Source organism: Oryx dammah, unplaced genomic scaffold (genome assembly GCF_014754425.2).
Source record: "Oryx dammah isolate SB20612 unplaced genomic scaffold, SCBI_Odam_1.1 HiC_scaffold_6, whole genome shotgun sequence".
NCBI classification, from domain to species: domain Eukaryota; kingdom Metazoa; phylum Chordata; class Mammalia; order Artiodactyla; family Bovidae; genus Oryx; species Oryx dammah.
In genome coordinates, this window is record NW_024070190.1 from 4,184,762 (window position 1) to 4,206,073 (window position 21,312).

A 21,312-nucleotide genomic window follows, 5' to 3' on the forward strand; every position below is an offset into this window, starting at 1 on the left:
GAGAGCAGCCAGAACTTACAAAGACTAGGGAAACAGACTCTTGGAGGGCACAAACAGAACCTTGTGTGTACCAGAACCCAGTAAAAAGGAGCAGTGACCCCAGAAGACACTGATCCAGATTTGCCCGTGACTGTCCAGGTGTCTCTGGCGGAGGCGTGGGTACAGAATGGCCTGCTGTAGGGTTTGGGGCATTGAGTGTGGCAGTGCCTGCATAGGACTTTTTGAAGGAGGTCAACATTATCTTCATTACCTCTACCATAGTTTCAGTTCAGTTCAGTCACTCAGTCGTGTCTGACTCTTTGCCAACCCATGAAGTGCAGCATGCCAGGACTCCCTGTCCATCACCATCACCTGGAGTTCACTCAGACTCACGTCCATCGAGTCAGTGACACCATCCAGACATCTCATCTTCTGTCGTCCCCTTCTCCTCCTGCCCCCAATCACTCCCAGCATCAGAGTCTTTTCCAATGAGTCAACTCTTCACATGAGGTGGCCAAAGTACTGGAGTTTCAGCTTTAGCATCATTCCTTCCAAAGAAATCCCAGGGTTTATCTCCTTCAGAATGGACTGGTTGGATCTCCTTGCAGTCCAAGGGACTCTCAAGAGTCTTCTCCAACACCACAGATCAAAAGCATCAATTCTTCAGCGCTCAGCCTTCTTCACAGTCCAACTCTCGCATCCATACATGACCACTGGGAAAATCATAGCCTTGACTAGATGGACCATTGTTGCAAAGTAATGTCTCTGCTTTTGAATATGCTATCTAGGTTGGTCATAACTTTTCTTCCAAGGAGTAAGCGTCTTTTAATTTCATGGCTACAGTCACCATCTGCAGTGATTTTGGAGCCCCAAAAAATAAAGTCTGACACTGTTTCCAACGTTTCCCCATCTATTTCCCATGAAGTGATGGGACCGGATGCCATGATATTCGTTTTCTGAATGTGTAGCTTTAGGCCAACTTTTTCACTCTCCTCTTTCACTTTCATCAAGAGGCTTTTTAGTTCCTCTTCACTTTCTGCCATAAGGGTGGTGTCATCTGCATATCTGAGGTTATTGATATTTATCCCAGCAATCTTGATTTCAGCTTGTGCTTCTTCCAGCCCAGCATCTCTCTTGATGTACTCTTCATAGAAGTTAAATAAGCAGGGTGACAATATACAGCCTTGACGTACTCCTTTTCCTATTTGGAACCAGTCTGTTGTCCCATGTCCAGTTCTAACTGTTGCTTCCTGACCTGCATACAGATTTCTCAAGAGGCAGGTTAGGTGGTCTGGTATTCCCATCTCTCTCAGAATTTTCCACAGTTTATTGTGATCCTCACAGTCAAAGGCTTTGGCATAGTCAATAAAGCAGAAATAGATGTTTTTCTGGAATTCTCTTGCTTTTTCCATGATCCAGCAGATGTTGGCAATTTGATCTCTGGTTCCTCTGCCTTTTCTAAACCACCTTGAACATCAGGAAGGTCACAGTTCATGTATTGCTGAAGCCCAGCTTGGAGAATTTTGAGCATTACTTTACTAGCATGTGAGATGAGTGCAGTTGTGTGGTAGTTTGAGCATTCTTTGGCATTGCCTTTTTTGGGGGATTGGAATGAAAGCTGACCTTTTCCAGTCCTGTGGCCACTGCTGGGTTTTCCAAATTTGTTGGCATATTGAGTGCAGCACTTTCACAGCATCATCCTTCAGGATTTGAAAGAGCTCAGCTGGAATTCCATCACCTCCACTAGCTTTGTTCGTAGTGATGCTTTCTAAGGCCCATTCGACTTCATATTCCAGGATGTCTGGCTCTAGGTGAGTGATCACACTATCATGATTATCTTGGTCCTGAAGATCTTTTTTGTACAGTTCTTCTGTGTATTCTTGCCACCATAGTTTGGCCCCAGGTAAATAATAGGGAGGGAACATGGCCCCATGCATCAACAGAAAATTGGATTAAAGATTTACTGAGCATGGCCCCGCCCATCAGAACAAGACCCTGTTTCCCCCTCAGTCAGTCTCTCCCATCAGGAAGCTTCCATAAGCCTCTTATCCTTCTCCATCAGAGGGCAGACTGAATGAAAACCACAATCACAGAAAACTAACCACTCTGATCACATGGAACACAGCCTTGTCTAACTCAATGAAACTATGAGCCACACAGTGTAGGGCCACCCAAAACAGATGGGTCATGGTGAAGAGTTCTGACGAAACATGATCCACTGGAGAAGGGAACAGCAAACCACTTCAGTATTCTTGACTTGAGAACCCCATGAACAGCATGAAAAAGCAAAATGATAGGGCACTGAAAGATGAACTCCCCAGGTCAGTACGTGCCAAATATGCTCCTGGAGATCAGTGGAGAAATAACTCCAGAAAGAAGAGACAGAACCAAAGCAAAAACAACACTCAACTGTGGATGTGACTGGTTATGGAAGTAATGTCTGATGCTGTAAAGAGCAATATTGCATAGGAACCTGGAATGTTAGGTCCATGAATCAAGGCAAATTAGAAGTGGTCAAACAGGAGATGGCAAGAACAAACATTGACATTTTAGGAATCAGTGAAATAAATGGACTGGAATGAGTGAAATTAACTCAGATGACCATTATATCTACTACTGTGGGAAAGAATCCCTTAAAAGAAATGGAGTAGCCATCATAGTAAAAAAAAAAAAAAAATAGAGTTCAAAATGCAGCAGTTGGATGCAATTTCAAAAACAACAGAATGATCTCTGTTTGTTTCCAAGGCAAACCATTCAGTGCCACAGTAATCCAAGTCTATGCCCTGACCAGTAATGCTACAGAAAGCTGAAGATGAACAGTTCTATGAAGACCTACAGACCTTTGAGAACTAACACCCAAAATACATGTTGTTTTCATTATAGAGGACTGGAATGCAAAAGTAGAATGTGAAGAAATTCTTGGAATAACAGGCAAATTTGTCCTTGGATTACAAAATGAAGCAGATTAAAAGCTAAGAGAGTTTTTCAAAGAGAATGCACTAGTCATAGCAAACACCCTCTTCCAACAACAAAAGAGAAAACTCTACACATGGAGAATACACATGGTCAATACCAAAGTCAGATTTATTATATTCTTTGCAAACAAAGATGGAGAAGCTCTATACAGTCAGTAAAAAAAGAAAAGACTGGGGGCTGACTGTAGCTCAGATCACGAACTCTTTATTGCCAAATTCAGACTTAAAATGAAGAAAGTAGGGGAAAGCACCAGACTGTTCATGTACAACATAAATCAAATTCCTTATGATTATACAGTGGAAGTAACAAATAGATTCAAGGGATTAGATCTGATAGACTGTCTGAAGAACTGTGGACAGCGGTTCGTGGCATTGTACAGGAGGCAGTGAGCAAGACCATCCCCAACAAAAGAAAAAAAAAAGGCAAAATGGTTGTCCAGTGAGGCCTTACAAATAGCTGAGAAAAGAAGAGACACTAAAGGCAAAGGAGAAAAGGAAAGATATACCCATTTTGAAGAGTTCCAAAGAATGGCAAGGAGAGATAAGAAAGCCTTCCTCCATGATTAATGCAAAGAAATAGAGGAAAGCAATAGAATGGGAAACACTAAAGATCTCAAGAAAATTTCACATACCAAGGAAATATTTCATGCAAAGATGGGCACAATAAAAGATAGAAATGGTATGGGCCTAACAGAAGCAGAAGGTATTAAGAAGAGGTGGCAAGAATACACAGAAGAACTATAGAAAAAAGATCTTTATGACCCAAACAACCACGATGGTGTGATCACTCACCTAGAGCCAGACATCTTGGAATGAAAAGTCACATGGGCCTTAGGAAGCATCAGTACGAACAAAGCCAGTGGAGGTGATGGAATTCCAGTTGAGCTCTTTTAAATTCTAAAAGATGATGCAGTGAAAGTGTTGAACACAATATGCCAGCAAATTTGGAAAACTCAGCAGGACCATAGGACTGGAAAAGATTAGTTTTCATTCCAGTCCCAAAGAAGTCAATGCTAAAGAATGCTCAAACTACTGCACAATAGCAGTCATCTCACATGCTAGCAAAGTAATGCTCAAAATTCTCCAAACCAGGCTTCAACAGTACGTGACCCGTGAACTTCCAGATATTCAACATGTGTTTAGAAAAGGCAGAAGAACAAGAGATCAAATTCCCGACATCCACTGGATCATCGAAAAAAAAGGAGAGTACAAAAAAACATCTAGTTCTGCTTTATTGACCATGCTAAAGCCTTTGACTGTGTTTATCACAACAAACTGTGGAAAGTTATAAGAGATGGGAATACCAGACCACCTGACCTGCCTCCTGAGAAATCTGTATGCAGGTCAAGAAGCAACAGTTAGAACTGGATGTGGAAAAACAGACTGGTTCCAAATCAGGAAAGGAGTATGTCAAGGCTGTTTATTGTCATCCTGCTTATTTTACTTTTATGCAGAATATATCATGACAAATGCTGGGCTGGATGAAGCACAAGTTGGAATTATGATTGCCAGGAGAAATACCAATAAGTTCAGATATGCAGATGACACCATATTTATGGCAGAAAGCAAAGACCTAAATAGCCTCTTGATGAAAGTGAAAGAGGAGAATGAAAAGTTGGCTTAAAACTCAATATTGAGAAAACTAAGATCATGGCATCTGGTCCCATCACTTCATGGCAAATAGATGGGGAAACAATGGAAACAGGAAAGACTTTATTTCTTGTCCTCCAAAATCACTGCAGATGGTGACTGCAGCCATGAAATTAAAAGACATTTGCTTCTTGGAAGAAAAATTATGACCACATTAGACAGCATATTAAAAAGTGGAGACATTACTTTGCCAACAAAGGTCCATCTAGTCAATGCTATGTTTCTTCTAGTAGACATGTATGAATGTGAAAGTTGGACTATAAAGAAAGCTGAACACTGAAGAATTGATGCTTTTGTTCTGTGGTGTTGGAGAAGACTCTTGAGAGTCCCTTGGACTGCAAGCAGATCAAACCAGTCCATCCTAAAGGAAATCAGTCCTGAATGTTCACTGAATGACTGATGCTGAAGCCGAAACTCAAATAATTTGGCCACCTGGTGCGAAATACTGACTCATTGGAAAAGACACTGATGCTGGGAAAGATTGAATGTGGGAGGAATAGGGGATGACAGAGGATGAGCTGGTTGGATGGCATCACTGATTGGATGGACATTACTTTGAGTAAGCTCCGGGTTTGGTGATGGACAGGGAATCCTGTCATGCTGCAGTCCAAGAAGTCACAAAGAGTTGGATATGACTTAGCAACTGAACTGAGAGGTTATGGTTGGTTTTGTTCTACCTAGACGGAGGGGTAGTCAAATGGTTCTGGGGCAATAGCCTTGGCAACACTTCTTTAGGGCAAGGATGCTGGTTTAGTCATTTCTGGTTTTCCACTTAAAGTCAAACTCCAGCTAAAACTCAAGTTCCAATTGAAACTCAGAAAAATATAAAAATTAAATAAAACTATACAAATTAATTTAATGCAAGTTATTATTGTAACAGCCACAAAATCCATAAAATGCAATAGCCATTAGGTTTCTTTTTGTATAAAAATATACATAGAACCTATATCAGAATGATAATAAAAATGTGTTAAGGTGAAAAATAATTACTATGGTGTCCTAAATATACAAGAAAATCAGAATTTCTTTCAGAAGGGTATAGGTTTTAAGGCTATAGTGCATACACAAACTTCAACAACACACTAATCTTCTGAAATATAAATTGTGAATGTGTGCATGATTTTACATTTTTCTGGGAGATGTAAAATAGTTTTTGTTAGGTAATACAGGTCTTCATGTTGCCCCAAAGTTGAGAATTACTGTATAGAGACAATGTAGACAATGTTCAATCGCTCAGTCATGTCTGACTCTCGGACCCCATGGACTGCAGCAAACGGCCTCCCACCAGGCCTCCCCGTCCCTGGGATTCTCCAGGCAAGAACACTGGAGTGGGTTTCCATTTCCTTCTCCAATGCATGAAACTGAAAAGTGAAAGTGAAGTTGCTCAGTCGTGTCCGACTCTTAGTGACCTCATGGACTGCAGCCTACCAGGCTCCTCCATCCATGGGATTTTCCAGGCAAGAGTACTCGAGTGGGGTGCCATTCCCTTCTCTGCCAGGGCAAGCATTAATTAATACAAGTGTTCCCAGAATTTCTCTCTACCTACTTTCCCTTTGTGCTGTTTTTGCCTCCCTTTCTTGAATTTACTTTGCTTGCTACACCTGCTGTCAGGTTTCCTAGTGGCTATTGGAATGAGATTTGGAAGGAAATAGGGATAGGAAAAATCTAATGGGAATTTAGATTTGAGGCCATAAGATTTTACTTCAGTGAACTTCAAAGAAACAAAGGCAACAGGTTTTACTATTCTAAGTACTTTACTGATTTCTCATTTGGGGAGGTGGAAATGCTTTCACTCTATTTCCAAAACAGAAGGAAAACACTAACAAATTTGTTCATATTTCAAGATCAATCACTGGTAAGTACAGATAAGTGCCTCATTTATAATAAGCCTTATAGCAGCAGCCAGTAAAAGTTAAATATTTGCAAAATTTCTAAGCAATTACCTCTTTTATCAAAGAGTTTACAAACTGATAAATAAGCCATATATACACATATTCACACACATGGGATCATTAAACATTTATGCCTGATACACGGTATGTGTGGAATATATTTTTTAGTAAGTTCATGAACATAATTTGGCTCACCTGGTAAAGAATCTACCTGCAATGTGGGAGACCTAGATTCGATCCCTGCATTAGGAAGATCCCTGGAGAAGGGAAAAGCTACCCAGTCCAGTATTCTGGCCTGGGGAATTCCATGGATTTCTCTGTAGAGTCACAAAAAATTGGACATGACTGAGTGACTTTCATTTGAATATAATTTCATAATGTAATTACATATTTATAGTATATTTGAAAATATTTTTATATTTAAAAATATATTTTTAAAATATACCATACAGTATATAATAATAGTATGCAATTTAATAGTAAATTTATATAGATAATTTATTATATAATAATTATATATAAAAATAGACTTTTAAATAAACCTTAGCAATAATAAAGAATTAAAAGAATTTTTTGAGAAGTCAGAATGACATTTGGAGCATATACAACCTAAGCAGGAATTATAGAGAAGGCTAATAAGGATAAATGAAGACAAGATAATGATAAATGAAGGCATGGCAAGATTCTAGACTACAAATATGTTCAAATGTAAACAATGTCCAGTTTACAATTTTTACATTCATGTTATCAGGATTTCCACAATGGTGCCACTGTTAGATTCCTCGGCTATTCTTGTTTTCAAGAAAACATTCATGGAAAGTTAGGTATAAATTATATTATTAAAGTTTTTGACCAAAATAATGTAGTGATTTTCTTCTTAGATTTCATTAAAAACATGAGGCAGGTTTTTCCAAGATAATTTCTGCTGCTGTGTAATTTAGATGGGTTGCTATGGCAACTTGTGCAGCCCCTGATTTAATTGGCTGAAAACTTTATTAGCTCATCATCTTTATCTACTAAAGATCAACTTATGTATATATCTTTGTTAAAATTCCAAGTCACAATTATGATTAACACAGTGTTACCTGCTTATTTCATGTTTTTCAGTTATTGGAGTATATGCACGTTTTTCCTCTCTTAGTATTCTTTCCATGTATACTAAATTACTATTGTAATTTCCTCCTCATTTTTCTACTTGGAGTCACAATGTCTTTTTATGGTGAGGTCCAAAAGAAGTCCTCAAAAAATATTACTGTCCTTTCTACTATTCACAGATTTCATTTTCTTCTTTTTTTTTTGTCTTCTTTTTGGGGTGTTGTGATGGAAAGGAGGAATGCAAACAGAACTTTTAAGAAAACACTGCAGACAGACATTTCAGCTACCACCTGTGGGATGGTGTGGGAGCAGCTAACTATGCCTTATCATACAAACCCTGTTACTTAATTCAATGTAGTGAATCAGAGTTGCTAAGTTAAGTATCCTATGATTTACTCTTCCAAGCAATCCCCTGGTGACTCGTTCTGTTTTCAAAATTGTAGTTACAGTTTCCGACAGATTAATGGTGGCCCTGACTTTGCCACCTGGACTACTCTTAGAAACCCTTCATTTCCATTGACTCGTTCAAAACATTTTCTTGCCTACATCCCTCATGCTTCAAAAAAATTAAGTAAGCAAATCTTCTAATGATTTATGGCTTTTAAAAAGTTCTTATTTTAGAATATGTGCAAATAATAAACAGAGGAAAAATTACTGCTTCCCTTCATTTATATCTAATATAGAAATACAAGTCACATTTAGTGACAGAAGGAATAGAATTGAGCTATTTAAATAATTTTATCAAAGCTTGGTAAGAATGGGACAATTAGTTATTATTGTTATTAATTGTACATTTAATGTTTTCTTAAAATAATAAATAACATGAAAGAGCAAAATGCAGTTAATAATATATTTGTTTCTTCAAATATCCAGAAACTTTCAGTATTAAATCTTTCTTATGAAAGCTACACAGACTTTTATAAGCATGCACATAAAAATAGATATTTAATATAAATAGGTAATATATATTTGCTGTTTATAATTTGAATATTATAACCTGCCAAGTCTCTGTTAAGTATATCTTTATAAAATTTCACAGTATCTGTTTAATTTTATCCAATTTTTTTAATTTACAGTATTGAGATATATCTAGGTAGTTTTGATACTTTGTCAAAATGAACATAGATATATAATAACAAATGGCTTTTATATGTGTAGTAACCAAATCAAATAGAATTTATGTTTAATGTCTGCTGTAAAATTTGTGTTTGAGAATTAATTTAGAGACATATGTTTTTATGTGATACATTTATTATTAGAAAAATAATTTTAGCTTATCTTATAATTGAAATACCAAGGAAAACAAAAATATATTCTATAAAAGATAATTTCTCTAACAGTCCCTTCTTTTAATAGAAAAGAAATTTAAGAGTAATTTCTACATTTTACAAGAAATCTCCATTAATTTATTACATTAAATTTTTTGGATTAATTATGGTTACCTTACATATTAATGATATTTAGAATTTTTATTTATTAAGATGTATTTCTTCTCATAGGAACTCTGTATTGTTGAGTTTTTTGTTGTTTTGTGATCCCTGTAAACAGAATGATTTATCTCAATGTTTTAAAAATTAATTGCATGCAGTTGTCCCCTTTTCCCAGCACCACTTATTGATGAGACTATCTTTTCTCCACTGTATATTCTTGCCTCCTTTGTAATAGATTAATTGACCATAAGCACACTTTTCACTTTCATGCACTGGAGAAAGAAATGGCAACCCACTCCAGTGTTCTTGCCTGGAGAATCCCAGGGATGGGGGAGCCTTGTGGGCTGACGTCTCTGGGGTCGCACAGAGTCAGACACGACTGAAGCGACTTAGCAGCAGCAGCAGCACACAGGCTTACTTTTGTATTTTCTATCCTGTTACACTGATCTATGTTTCTGGTTTTGTGCCAGAACCATAATATTTTTATTCTGTGTGTGTGTGTGTGACTTCTCCAGCTTCATTCTTCTTTCTCAAGATTGCTTTAGCTATTTGGAGTCTTCTGTGCTTCCATACAGGACACGGCAATGGCAACCCACTCCAGTCCTCTTGCCTGGAAACTCCCATGGATGGAGGAGCCTGGTAGGCTACAGTCCATGGCGTCTGGAAGAGTCGGACACGGTTGAGCAACTTCACTTTCACTTTTCACTTTCTTGCATTGGAGAGGGCAATGACAACCCACTCCAGTGTTCTTGCCTGGAGAATCCCAGGGACAGAGGAGCCTGGTGGGCTGCCATCCACAGGGTTGCACAGAGTAGGACACGACTGAAGTGAATTAGCAGCAGCAGTAGTGCTTCCATACAATTTAAATATTTTTCATTTCAGTTCTGTGGAAAATGCCATTGGAAATTTGATAGGGGTTGCTTTGCATCCATAGATTGCCTTAGGGAGTATGGTCATTTTAACTATATTAATTCTTAAAATGCAAGAAAATTTCCATCTGTGTCTTGCAGTATTCAGGACTTTTACCTCCTATGCAGATTTATCTCAAGGTATTTTACTCTTTTTGATGCAATGGTGGATGGGATTGTTTCTTTAATTTATCTTTCTGATATTTCATTGCTATTGTATAAAATGCAACAGATATCTATATTTTTGTATCCTGTAGCCAAACCAAATCCCCTGATGTATGCTAGAATATCTGGAGTCTCTCTACACATGGACATCACCAGATGGTCAACACCGAAATCAGATTGATTATATTCTTTGCAGCCAAAGATGGAGAAGCTCTATACAGTCAACAAAAACAAGACCAGGAGCTGACTGTGGCTCAGATCATGAACTCCTTACAGCCAAATTCAGACTTAAATTGAAGAAAGTAGGGAAAACCGATGGACCATTGAGGTATGACCTAAATCAAATCCCTTATGATTATACAGTGGAAGTTAGAAATAGATTTAAGTGACTAGATCTGACAGATAGAGTGCCTGATGAACTGTAGATGGAGGTTTGTGACATTGTACAACAGGGATCAAGACCATACCCATGGAAAAGAAATGCAAAAAGCAAAACGTCTGTCTGAGGAGGCCTTACAAATAGCTATGAAAAGAAGAGAGGCGAAAAGCAAAGGAGAAAAGAAAAGATATAAGCATCTGACTGCAGAGTTTGAAAGAATAGCAAGAAGAGATAAGAAAGCCTTCCTCAGCGATCAATGCAAAGAAATAGAGGCGAACAACAGAATGGGAAAGACTAGAGATCTCTTCAAGAAAATTAGAGATACCAAAGGAACATTTCCTGCAAAGATGGGCTCGATAAAGGACAGCAATGGTCTGGACCTAACAGAAGGAGAAGATATTAAGAAGAGGTGGCAAGAATACACAGAAGAACTGTACACAAAAGATCTTCACAACCAAGATAATCGCGATGGTGTAATCACTCATCTAGAACCAGACATCTTGGAATGTGAAGTCAAGTGGGCCTTAGAAAGCATAACTACGAACAAAGCTAGTGGAGGTGATGGAATTCCAGTGGAGCTATTTCAGATCCTGAAAGATGATGCTATGAAAGTGCTGCACTCAATATGCCAGCAAATTTGGAAAACTCAGCAGTGGCCACAGGACTGGAAAAGGTCAGTTTTCATTACAATCCCAAAGAAAGGCAATGCCAAAGAATGCTCAAACTACCACACAATTGCACTCATCTCACACACTAGTAAAGCAATGCTCAAAATTCTCCAAGCCTGGCTTCAGCAATACCTGAACTGTGAACTTCCAGATGTTCAAGCTGGTTTTAGAAAAGGCAGAGGAACCAGAGATCAAATTGCCAACATCTGCTGGATCATCCAAAAACCAAAAGAGTTCCAGAAAAATATCTATTTCTGCTTATTGACTATGTCAAAGCCTTTGACTGTGTGGATCACAAAAACCTGTGGAAAATTCTGAAAGAAATGGAAATACCAGACCACCTAACCTGCCTCTTGAGAAACCTATATGCAGGTCAGAAAGCAACAGTTAGAACTGGACATGAAACAACAGACTGGTTCCAAATAGGAAAAAGAGTACGTCAAGGCTGTATATTGTCACCCTGCTTATTTAACTTACATGCAGACTACATCATGAGAGACGGTGTGCTGGAGGAAGCACAAGCTGGAATCAAGATTGCTGGAAGAAATATCAATAACCTCAGATATGCAGATGACACCACCCTTATGGCAGAAAGTGAAGAGGAACTAAAAAGCCTCTTGATGAAAGTTAAAGAGGAGAGTGAAAAAGTTGACTTAAAGCTCAACATTCAGAAAAGGAAGATCATGGCATCTGGTCCCATCACTTCATGGGAAATAGGAAAACAGTGGAAGCAGTGTCAGACTTCATCTTTTTGGGCTCAGAAATCACTGCAGATGGTGATTGCAGCCATGAAATTAAAAGACGCTCAGTCCTTGGAAGAAAAGTTATGACCAACCTAGATAGCGTATTGAAAAGCAGAGACATTACTTTGCCAACAATGGTCCGTCTACTCAAGGCTATGGTTTTTTCCCAGTGGTCATGTATGGATGTGAGAATTGGACTGTGAGGAAAGCTGAGTGCCGAAGCACTGATGCTTTCGAACTGTAGTGTTGAAGAAGACTCTTGAGAATCCCTTGGACTGCAAGGAGATCCAACCAGTCCATTCTGAAGGAGATCAGCCCTGGGATTTCTTTGGAGGGAATGATGCTGAAGCTGAAACTTCAGTACTTTGGCCACCTCATGTGAAGAGTTGACTCATTGGAAAAGACTGTGATGCTGGGAGGGATTGGGGGCAGGAGGAGAAGTGGACCACAGAGGATGAGATGGCTGGAAGACATCACCAACTCGATGGACATGAGTTTGAGTGAACTCCGGGAGGTGGTGATGGGCAGGGAGGCTTGGCATGCTGCGCTTCATGGGGTCACAAAGAGTCGGACACAACTGGGCGACTTAACTGACTGATGCATAGTATCATGTCATCTGCAAACAGTAACAGTTTTACTTTTTCATTTCCAGCTAAGGTTCCTTTTATTTCTTTTTCTTCTCAGATTGCAGTGGCTAGGACTTCCAAACTATGTTAAACAAAAGGGGCTATAGTGGGCATTTGCTAACATCATATACAATGCTAAACTAAAAATGGATTAAAGACCTAAATATAAGATAGACACTGTAAAATTCCTAGAGGAGAACATAGGTAGAACATTGTTTGACATCAGTTCAGTTCAGTTCAGTTCAGTCACTCAGTCATTTCCGACTCTTTGTGACCCCATGAATTACAGCACGCCAAGCAGCAAAACTAAATAAGCTTAAAAGCTTTTGCACAGCAAAGGAAACACAAACAAAACAAAAAGACATGGAACAGGAGAAAAGATTTGCAAATGATGCAACCAATGAGATCAATTTCCAAAATATAGAAATAGATTATACAGCTTAATGTCAAAGGAAACAAACAATCCAATCAAAAATGTGCAGAAGACCTAAAAATACATTTCTTCAATGAAGACAGACAGATGGACAATGGGCACAAGAAAAGATGCTCTGCATCGCCAATTATTAAAGAAATGCAAGTCAAAAGTACAATGAGGTATCACCTCACACTGATCAAAATGGCTATCATCAAAATGTCTACAAATAACAAATACTAGAGAGGATGTGGAGAAAGGAGAACCCTTCTACAAATTGGTGGGAATGAAAATTAGTGCAGCCAATATGGAGAACAGTATGGAAGTTCCTTAAAAAACTAAAAATAGAGTGCCATATAATCCAGCAATCCCAATCCAGATAAGATAAAATTTTCAATTCAAAAATAAATGTGCACCCCAATGTTCATTGCAGCACTATTTACACTAGCCAAGATATGGGCTTCCCTGGTAGCTCAGCTGGTAAAGAATCTGTCGGTAATGCAGGAGACCCCAGTTTAATTCCTGGGTTGGAAAGATTCCTTGGAGTTGTGGGCTTCCAGTATTCTTGGGCTTCCCTGATGGCTCAGATGGTAAAGAATCTGTCTGCAATGCAGGAGACCTGGGTTTGATCCCTGGGTTGGGAAGATCCCCTTGAGGAGGGCATGGCAACCCACTCCAGTATTTTTGCCTGAGGAATCCCCATGGACAGCAGAAGCTGGTGGGCTACAGTCCTTGGGGTCACAAAGAGTCAGACACAACTGAGTGACTAAGCACACAGGAGACAACCTAAATGTCCATTCCCAGATGAATAGATAAAGAAGATAAGATAAACAATGGAATGTTGCTGCTGCTGCTGCTAAGTCACTTCAGTCATGTCCGACTCTGTGCAACCCCATAGACAGCAGCCCATCAGGCTCCACCGTCCCTGGGATTCTCCAGGCAAGAACACTGGAGTGGGTTGCCATTTCCTTCTCCAATGCATGAAAGTGAAAAGTGAAAGTGAAGTTGCTCAGTCGTGTCCGACTCTTAGCAACCCCATGGACTGCAGCCTACCAGGCTCCTCCGTCCATGGGATTTTCCAGGCAAGTGTACTGGAGTGGGTTGACATTGCCTTCTCCAAATGGAATGTTACTTAGCCATAAAAAATAATAAAACACTGCCATTTGCAGTGACATGGATGAGTCTAGAGATTATCATACTAAGTGAAGTAAGGCAGAAAGAGAAAGACAAATATCATATAATATTACTTATATCTGGAAATCTTTTAAAAAATGATATAAATGAACCTATTTACAAAACAGACTCACAGTGTGACATGTGAGTTACCATGGTTACCAAAAGGGAGAGTGAAGAATGGGATAAACTGGGAATTCGAAATTAAAAGATACACACTACTATATATAAAACAGATATACAACAAGGACCTACTGTATAAAACAGGGAACTATATTCAGTATCTTGCAATAATCTGTAATGGAAAAGAATCTGAAGAACAGATTCACATATATATATATATATATCAGTTTGAACCACTTTGAATATACACCTGAATTACAAATCAACTATACTTCAACTTTGGAAAACTGAAAATATTAAACTGGCCAAGGCATATTTGTTTTTTGCTTGTTTTTAATGGTTTGTCTAGCTTCCTGCGACTATTAAACATTATTCTAAAGTTATGGACATAGGTAGCAGGTAAATTTTCACTTTTAGGTGGGTTTATAGATATTGGTCATTTTATAGAATCGATGTGGATCTTCATGGTGTCTTCAGAAGGAGCTGGAAAATGTTGCATCAGACATGTTTGGCAAAACTTAAAACACAGTGCTTCTTTAAAAGTAGATTGCATCTCAACTAATTCTTATTAAATTAATCACCTCTTAATTGTTTGAATAAATTATTAATTCTTATTATAATAATTCTTATAAAGATTATGATTATACCTGATATTGGTACATTTTCTATATATTAGACAAGTATCACTTAATTGAATTTTTAATTCATTAATTCCATTATATCATTGTTATCAATAATTAAATTACTTGTGATTTAAATATATCACATTAAGATTGTTTTATTATGTTATCTTATTTTTTCAGTCTGCATCCTTAACTTGGTTATTCCTCACTGTGTTTCTAATTTCTTTTTATCTCTTTCTATTAGTTGGTTGGGTTCCTTAGCGTTTGCAAACTTTTGCATCTGGGCATAATTGTCTATCATAATTAAACATGTTGTTTATTCTTTTTGTAGCAAGTTTTGTAGATCTCGGCCTGTAGTGTATTTTGTTGATTCTCAAAGCAAAATTTTAAACTTCAATGTTTTTAAAAATAGGTATTGAATTACTTACAAAAAAAGGAGTTGTTTATTTCTAATAGGAATGTGTTTCTGATTTACACTTTTCACAGTGTTACAAAGCATGATAGTTACTTAAGATACTGTTTTAAATGATGTCCCTAACTTACTGAACCATGCATGTCAATATGAAGCTCTTTCCTGCTCTGGAGTTTGGTACATTAACACAAAACTTTGTTGTTCACTCACTAAGTCATGTCCAACTCTTTGTGAAACTGGATTTCAGCATGCAAGCCTTGCCTGTCCTTCACTATCTCCTAGAGTTTTTTCAAATTCATGCCTGTTAGTTGGTGATGCCATCCAACCATCTCTGCCTCTGTTGCCCCCTTCTCCTCTTGCCCTCAGTCTTTCCCAGCATCAGAGTCTTTTCCAATGAGTCAGGTTTTCACATCAGGTGGCCAAAGTATGGAGCTTCAGCATCAGTTCTTCTAATGAATATTCAGGGTTGATTTCCATTAGGATTGACTCATTTGATTTCCTTGCTGTCCAAGGGACTCTCAAGAGTCTAATCCAGCACCACAATTTGAAAGCATCAATTCTTCACCGCTCAGCCTTCTTTATGGTCCAGCTCTCACAACCATACATGACTACTGGAAAAACCATAGCTTTAACTATATGAAACTTTGTCGACAAAGTGATATCTCTGCTTTAATACACTGTCTAGGTTTGTCATAACTTTTCTTCCAAGGAGCAAGTGTCTTTTATTTTACTTCATGACTGCAGTCACCATCTATAGTGATTTTGGAGCCCGAGAAAATAAAATCTGTCACTGTTTCCACTTTTTCCCCATCTATTTGCCATGAAGTGATGGGACCAGATGCCATGATCTTCATTTTTGAATGTTAAATTTTAAGCCAGCCTTTTCACTCTCCTCTTTCACCTCAGCAAGCTGTTTTTTAGTTCCTCTTTGCTTTCTGCCATTAGAGTGCATATCTGAAGTTGATATTTCTCCCAGCAATCTTGATTCTTTTTGGGGGCACTTATCTTTTCCTATGAGATCTCTAAAATCGCAACTAGCTGTCGAACAAATATTCCCCTACTATATATGATTTTGTATTGCAGAATACATTTCTCAGACCTTTGGTCAACATGTTTGTGAAATACATCTTTATGCTCAGCAGTAGTTTTCTCATTTTCATTGCTCTATAGTATCCTATTATCCACTTAAATTATTCACCTTTTCTATTGTAGGTAGACAGTTGAGCTTTTTCTAGATCTTGCCAATTACAAAAGATGTTGCTATATATACATCCTTGTACATGTATGCAGGATCAAGTATGTGTGCATATCCATTGGATACATGGCTAAGATAAAATTGTTGAGTATTTTAGTACACACATAATCAAACTAAATTGAAAGGTAAAACATTTTCCCAAAATGTATTAATTCTCACTTCTATTTATGTGAAAAATTTCAAATTGTTCCACCTGTTACATGTTACAATATGTAACATTGTAGGTAATTTTAATATCTGCTTATTTTGTAAGTGTGTAATAGAATCTATTTGAATCATTTGCATTTCTCTGATTACTCATGAGATTGAAAAAACATATCATTTTTTTATAGAGCAGCAGTTAAGGTCTTTGTCCATTTTTGTAATGAGTAGTCTGTTCTTTTCTTATTGATTTCTCATCAAATTCAACTGGCCAGTTTCCTATCTCTCTGTGTGTGTTTGTGTGTTCATTGAACTAAAACTAGTTTTTACATTTTTAAATGGTTACATTTTATATGGCTGTATGAGAGCCTGTATAATACTCAAACATGGAATTTGGTCTCAAAACATGAAATATTTGCTACTCTGCTCTGTAGAAAAGTTTGCCATTCTTGAATCTGGAAGATGGCCTTACCCCAAAGTTAAATTTTATTTTTTCCACAGTTACTCAATTGATCCAGCAATATTTATTGAAAGGACCATAATTTCTCTATTGCTTTTCACTGTCATGCTGTCAAAAATAAAACCCAGGGTCTATATATGCACAGCTGTGTTTTTGAATTCTCAATTAAGTTCCATAGTTTGATTCTTCTACATCTGTACCAATATCAAACTGTACTAACTAATCCCATTATAATAAATTAAAATATCTGGTAAAATAGGTCCTCAACATTTAGAATTTTCTTCAACTTTTTTAGGCTGAATTTGATCCTTCAAATTTCAATAGCAAGAATTATGACTAGTTAATAGACTTTTAAAAATTCTGCTAAAGTTATGATTGGGATCATGTTGAATCCATAAATAAGTTTAAGGAAATTGATATTTCTACAATACTGACACATTGAATTTAGATACATGATACATTGCTTATTTATTTAGAATTACTTTTATTTTCTTATCATATTTTATTTTATTTATGTTTCTTACCACATAGTTCATGTGGTAACTATGTAAATGCCTTTGTAGATGATATATATTTTTAAATGCTTATTTTCTAATTACTTTCTAATGGAGAATAGAAGTGTGTATACATATTTATTTTATATTCATATATTTACTTTATTAACATATATTTATTTTATACATGTTTGGCCATGCAGCATGTGGGATCTCAGTTCTCCAGTCAGGTGTCAAACCCACATCTCCCACATTGGAAGCACAGAGTTTTAAACACTGGACTGCAAGAGAAGTCCATTGAAGTATATTTTTGGATATAGATTTTAGTTTCATCGTTTGCTAAATCCATTTGTCACATTGAATATTTTATGTGTAGATTATTATTTTGACATTTCTACATATGTAAGTTCATTATCTGTGAAATGAAAATATTAAATCTTCTTTGGAATTCTTGATTTTTTTTTGGCGGGGGGTGAGAACCTGAAGTGAAATACTGAATACAAATAGTAGTGTCTTTTCTTATCTGAGGACTAAACTCAGATGTGAAAGCTTTACATTCTTTAGTATCAAGCATTGTTATTGTTGTTCAGCCGCTAAGTTGTATCCAACTCTCTGTGACCCCATGAATTGATTCAGTCTTCTCTGTCTTCTACTATCTCCTGCAGTTTGCTCAAATTCATGTCCATTGAATTGATGATACTATCTAACCATTTCATCCTTCGGTTCCCCCTTCTCCTTTTGCCTTCAGTCTTTTCCAGCATCAGGTTCTTTTCCAAAGACTTTGCCCTTTGCATCAGATGTCCAAAGTGTTGGAGCCTCGGCTTCAGCAACAGTTCTTACAATAAATATTCAGGGTCGATTTCCTTCAGGATTGACTGGTTTGATCTCCTTGCAGTCCAAGGGACACTCAAGAGTCTTTTCCAATGCCACAATTTGAAAGCATCGATTCTTTGGCACTAAGCCTGCTTTCTGGTCCACCTCTCACATCTGTACATGACTACTGTAAAAACCATAGCTTTGACTAACATTGGCCTTTGTTGGTAAAGTGACATGTCTGCTTTTTAACAAGCTGTCTAGGTTTCTCATAGTTTTCCTTTCAAGGAGCAAGAATCTTGTAATTTCATAGCTGCAGTCACAGTCTGCAGTGATTTTGGAGCCCAAGAAAAGAAAATCTGTCACTGTCTCCACTTTTTCCCTTTCTGTTTGCCAAGAGCTGATGGGACTATGTGCATCTTATCATCTTAGCCCCATCAAGAGGCTCTTTAGTTCCTTTTCATTTTCTGCCATTAGAGTGGTATCATCTGCATATCTGAGGTTGTTATTTCTCTCAGCAATCTTGATTCCAGCTTGTAATCCTTCCAGCCTGGCATTTAACGTCATGTACCCTGCACAGAAAATAAATAAATAGGGTGACAATATACAGTCTTGTCATACTCTTTCCCCAGTTTGGAACCAGTCAGTTTTTCCATGTCCAGTTCTAACTGTCGCTTCTTGAACTGCATACAGGTTTCTCAGGAGACAGATAAGGTGGTCTGGTATTTCCATCTCTTTGAGAATTTTCCATAGTTTGTTGTGATCCACACAATCAAAGGCTTTAGTGTAGTCAATGAAGCAGTAGTAGATATTTTTCTGGAACTGCCTTACTTTCTGTGTGATCCAACAAATATTGGCAATTTGACCTCTGGTCCCTCTGCCTTTTCTAAACTCAGCTTGTACATCTGGAATTTCTAGGTTCATGAGAAGTTGAAGCCTAGCTTGAAGGGTTTTGAGTATAACCTTGCTGGAATGTGAAATGAGGACAATTGTACAGCAGTTAGAACATTCTTTGACATTGCCCTTGTTTTGGGTTGGAATGAAAACTGACATTTTCCAGTCCCATGGCCACTGCTGAGTTTTCCAAATTTGCTGACATAGTGAGGTCAGCACTTTAACAGCAACCTCTTTTAGGATTGTAAATAATTCAGCTGGAATTCTATCACCTCCACTAGCTTTGTTGTTAGCAATGCTTCCTAAGGCCCACTTACCTTCACATTCCAGGATGTTGAGCTCTAGATGAACCAGTTACTTTATTTTTTGTAGATGACCTCTGTTAAACTTAGGATATTCCCTTCATTAATTCTTACAAGGTTTGAGGCTCAGTAAAAACTGAGTTTAGTTTTTTTTTTTTCTAATTCATCGAACACCTTAGACTACACTCATCACCAAGTTTTTGTAGCTTTTAGAAATTAGAAGGAGAGATGGTACAGAAGCATAGTAATAATGTAACAGCATTATTGAATCTCATCATCAGCTTCTGATTTCCCCAAATTATATCATACACTTAAGGGATCACACTGTTAACAGCACTGAGTTGGCACTGAGTTGATATTGACCACTGCAGTGCAGGAAATATTTTAGATCTGCAGTTATAGAGATCTGCAGTTATGTAAGCCCACCAGGCTTCTCTGTACATGGAACTCTCCAGGCAAGAATACTGGAGTAGGTAATCATTCCCTTCTCCAAGGGACTTTCTTGACCCAGGGATTGAACTTGGATCTGCTGCATTGCAGACAGATTCATTACCTTATGAGCCACTGGGAAGCCCCAAATAAATATATACATAGCCCCATAAGGGTATGTTGCTTTTTTCTCTTTTCTCTGCTACAGCACCTAATCAAAAACAGATGAATCAATAGGCAATCTCAGTCAGTACGTAACAGATTCATCAGGAGCCTCATTCAATTTTTATCTAAAACAATTTTTAATTTTAAAAGGAAGTATAGTTGATTTACAATCATGTGTTAGTTTTGGGTGTAGAGCAAATTGATTCATATATATATATATCAGTTCAGTTCAGTCTCTCAGTCGTGTCCGACTCATTGCGACCCCATGAATCGCAGCACACCAGGCCTCCCTGTCCATCACCATCTCCCGGAGTTCACTCAGACTCACGTCCATCGAGTCAGTGATGCCATCCAGCCATCTCATCCTCGGTCATCCCCTTCTTCTCCTGCCCCCAATCCCTCCCAGCATCAGAGTCTTTTCCAATGAGTCAACTCTTCACATGAGGTGGCCAGAGTATTGGAGTTTCAGCTTTAGCATCATTCCTTCCAAAGAAATCCCAGGGCTGATCTCCTTCAGAATGGACTGGTTGGATCTCCTTGCAGTCCAAGGGACTCTCAAGAGTCTTCTCCAACACCACAGTTCAATAGCATCAATTCTTCAGCACTCAGCCTTCTTCACAGTCCAACTCTCACATCCATACATGACCACAGGAAAAACCACAGCCTTGACTAGACGGACCTTAGTCGGCAAAGTAATGTCTCTGCTTTTGAATATACTATCTAGGTTGGTCATAACTTTTCTTCCAAGGAGTAAGCTTCTTTTAATTTCATGGCTGCAGTCATCATCTGCAGTGATTCTGGAGCCCAAAAAAAATAAAGTCTGACACTGTTTCCACTCTTTCCCCATCTAGTTCCCATGAAGTGATGGGACCGGATGCCATGATCTTCATTTTCTGAATGTTGAGCTTTAAGTCAACTTTTTCACTCTCCTTTTTTACTTTCATCAGGAGGCTTTTTAGTTCCTCTTCACTTTCTGCCATAAGGGTGGTGTCATCTGCATATCTGAGGTTATTGATATTACTCCCGGCAATCTTGATTCCAGCTTGTGCTTCTTCCAGCCCAGCATTTCTCATGATGTACTCTGCATATAAGTTAAATAAGCAGGG